The sequence below is a fragment of the Coturnix japonica genome, unplaced genomic scaffold (assembly GCF_054131305.1).
Source record: "Coturnix japonica strain WE unplaced genomic scaffold, WE-NBRP24 Scf116, whole genome shotgun sequence".
In the NCBI taxonomy this organism is placed as follows: domain Eukaryota; kingdom Metazoa; phylum Chordata; class Aves; order Galliformes; family Phasianidae; genus Coturnix; species Coturnix japonica.
Genome location: NW_028189019.1, coordinates 123,269 through 126,957, shown reverse-complemented (window position 1 = coordinate 126,957; position 3,689 = coordinate 123,269). Strand labels below are relative to the sequence as shown.

Sequence of the window (3,689 nt, the reverse complement as noted above, 5' to 3'; positions counted from 1 at the left end):
GCCCTGATTTCCCTACCACCCCTGCACAGCATCCTAAACTATCCAACACCACACTGCACATCCAAAGCACTCTGCAGGAGCTGTTGCACAAGCAGAAGGATGAGCAGCGTGTAGACCTAAATAAAAGACACAAAGCTCTCCTCTGTCCCCCCCAGGGCAGTTCTAAGCCACCCCAGCCCCAAAGGCTCAGTCGTGTTTTGGGGATTGCCTGGCACAGGGCCCTGCCTCGTGGTCGTGTTGGGCTGAATCAGCTCAGGGCATTGCTTCTCCTGACATGCCTAATTGATACCTTTAGGTCCAAGGTGTCATTAAAACGCTTGGATAATCGCTTCGGCTGCAGGAGCCGGACTGTCAGTTTATAGAGAGTGATTAATGCATCCAAAATCCAACGCGGGCTGTGGGCGGTGGGGCAGGGGGCTGCAAGGGATGGGAACTCCATGGGAGGGGTCCCAGAGTGGGGGTATCCCTGGGGGCTCCATCCCAGCACCCCCCCCCAACCCCCCCCTCGGGCTGCCCACGCTGCTTGGGAGCAGAGATGACGACTTCTCATTTAATCTTTGTTTTATTAGCATCAAACAGCCAGAGTCTTGTAAGTACATGTGTTCTCCCATTGACGCGGGGCAGCCCTTTGATGCTGATTTACGGTGGCGAGGCGCAGCTGATCCATAATTGTACCCTAAAATAGGGGGGATATTAAGGCATTAAGGGCATTTCTGCAGAGCCAAGCCATCCGCTCCCCCATTTCTACTATGTATTGCTATGCTTCTCCCAAGGGAGAGAGGATGGGAAAGCAGGGATGTGCCAGGGGTCCACACTGCCGTGTCCTTGGTGGGGGGGGTGAAAACTCCACCTGTGACGAGGTGCTTTGGGATGCCCAGCATGGGACAAAGAGCAGATTGAGCTACAAGCCTTGATTTTCTGCTTAGCACCAAGCAGAAGCTCTGCAACAAGTAGGTCAGCCCATAGCATTCATGATGATTACTCCAGGACTGGGTGCTGGCAGTGAGAAATGGGGTGCATTGGGGCATCTCTGTGTGCACAAGGAAACCTTCTGGGACATCTTTGGTGTCCTCTTCCCATTCATCTAATAACCCATACCAATACCCCTCCACACACCATATCTCACTGCAGGACCCCTCAAGGGGGTGGGGAAATTGAGGCGTGATGCATTAATTCATACAAGTGCAGGGGGACAGCACAGTGCAGTGAGTTGGTTATGGATGGGGAAACTGAGGTGAGCAGAGGGGGGTGACGTGATAACATCACAAAAGCCATTTGGCATCCCAGAGCTTTTGCTCCTTTCTCATTTCTCCTCTCCCCATCACTGCTGTTCCCCCTCACTTCTTCCAATGGATCATTGGCTGAAGTCAGAGATCCCCCGAGCAATGAGCTCATGGACCCGGGGACGTGGGGATGTGTCACCTCATGGGGTCACCCCCAGCCAAACCCCATGGGTCTGCATCTCACCTGGTGGCGCCGGGCCCGGCTGCATCCAAAGGCAGCAGATTTACAGCCATCGTCACTCACTGTCAAATTAACAGCTAAGGCAAAACAGGGAGAAGGAGCTGCATGCTTCCTCAGTCCTCATCCTTAATTCCTTCACTGTCTTTCTTCCCCCCCCCCTCCAAACCCCCCAACATAAATGTTCCCTTGGGCTGCCCTTCATCTCAAAGCAGAGCTTTCAGGGCAGGACCATCCCGTTTGGGACACCCATCCATGCAGAACCCCCCTGCCTGCGCCGTGCCAGATTTATCCCCGCTTTGAAACATAAATGTCAAGTGATGGGGCTGTGTAAATTACTTTTAATAAGAATAATGCCGCGTCTGGCTGGCACATTAATGCATGTATTACCCATGCTGAGCGTGGAGGGCTCGGCGGGATGCTGAGTGCTTCAGACTCTTCTCAAAATGCTCATCAGAGGGAAATCAGCGTCACCCACCCACAAAGTGCAGCTCAGTGCCTTAATGCTGCATACAGCGAGCAGAGGGATGCACACAGCAGCGTGCTCATATCCCATTGGGAATAAAACCTGCATCCCATTGGGACACAAAGCCTCCATCCTGCTGGGACAAAAAGCCCACATCCCATCGGGACACAAAGCCCACGTCCCATTGGGATCCATTTCTTCCCTATGACACAAAGCCACACTCAGCCCTCATTCTCCCCCCATCCCCAGGCAGATTTCCAGCCCTCCTCACCTCCACCCTATCCAAATACCCGCAGGTACTATGGCCCCTTCCACCATCCTCTCATGTCGGCCCACTCTGAATGAAGGGCTTTGACACTGTTGAGCCTTCTTTACGCTCTGAGCAGTTTGGAGAGTGTTTTTCTTGCCACAGCCTCATGCACCGCTGAGGCATGAGCTCTGCTGCTGCCTCATTGCATCCGCGGGCTGGAGGGCTTGGGAAAGAGATGGATTTATGGATCCCTAAAAGTGATTTATGCTTGGAGCAGAGCAGCCCAGTGGAGTTCCCCCACGCACGCACACCTCCCCTCTGTTGAAAGTTTGAAGATGAATTCACACACACACACAAAAAATAGATCAAATAAAAACAGGACACCCCCCTCCCAACACACACACACCCCCCTCCTCAGCCTTCCAACTGCCAACGCTGCGGCTATAATTACCCAACCTGTAATCAAGGTAATTTGCATCCAGCACGACCCAGCGTTGCACATGCCCGGCTGAATTTTCCATCCCGCTGCAATCCTGCAGAGCAGGGCAGAAACATTTTTATAAGGAAAATCCTTCTGCCACGTCATGGTGTTGCTCGGGGGTTGTGCAAGCAGACGGCGCTGGGACGGCGGCTGCACCATCTCTGCTCAATGGAAGCAAGAGTTTTGCAACGTGCTTTCTCCCAGGGGATATAAACCTGTGGGGTTGTTTTCCCTTTTGCTGCAGAGCTCTGTTAGGTTTATCTGGACACGTCCCTCAGCCTGTCCCGATAGGGTTGAAGTGTTATTTCCAATCCATGTAGTCATTGTTACATGTGGGGTTCCTCCTCTATTTGGCACCGATCTGCCTACAAAACCTGCACTGAACCCATTCAGGAGTTGCGCAAATTTGCACTGTGCTCTGTATGTGTCCATGAGAGCCCACATATAAATCCCCCCTCGATGTCTCTGAGACCTGTTGGTCGCATTAATATCAGCACTGAGCTAAAAGGTCTCCAAGGTAATTACATTCCTGCAGTGTTGATGTAACCGGGTGAAGACTCAGGGCAGCATTTCTGTCCCGGGGAGCCCTGGGTGAGCTCCACACCAGCACAACCTTTGGATCCTCCCTACCAGAGCGAGACATTAATACTGCCCAAAGACCGGAGGAGAGCGCACCCAGAGTGCACACCATGGCAAATGGAAAATCCATTTATCTGGGTCTGCTTTGGCATTAGCAAGGCTCTGTTCATAGAGACAAGCTGTGAATGTACTGGAAAAAGCATTTCCTCCATCCCAGGACTCGTGAATGGCTCATTCCCTGCTGCTGGCTTAAGTAGCACCCAAAAAACACATGTACCACGTCTTGGCGAGCATTCACCCAACACCAAGTTCACCCAACACCAAATTCACTCAACACCAAATTCATCCAACACCAAATTCACCCTACACCAAATTCACCCAACACCAAATTCACCCAACACCAAATTCACCCAACATCAAATTCACCCAACACCAAATTCACCCAACACCAA

General features: G+C 52.2%; 1 long non-coding RNA gene across 1 annotated transcript; it reads right to left on the bottom strand.

Moving 5' to 3' along the window:
• Positions 1-557: 557 nt before the first annotated feature.
• On the bottom strand, positions 558-2,747 carry LOC146751189 (uncharacterized). The gene is made up of 3 exons (XR_014941802.1): positions 2,634-2,747; positions 1,468-1,541; positions 558-676 (listed from the first exon to the last, which is right to left on the bottom strand). It is a non-coding gene; the product is annotated as an uncharacterized LOC146751189 (long non-coding RNA).
• Positions 2,748-3,689: the final 942 nt, after the last annotated feature.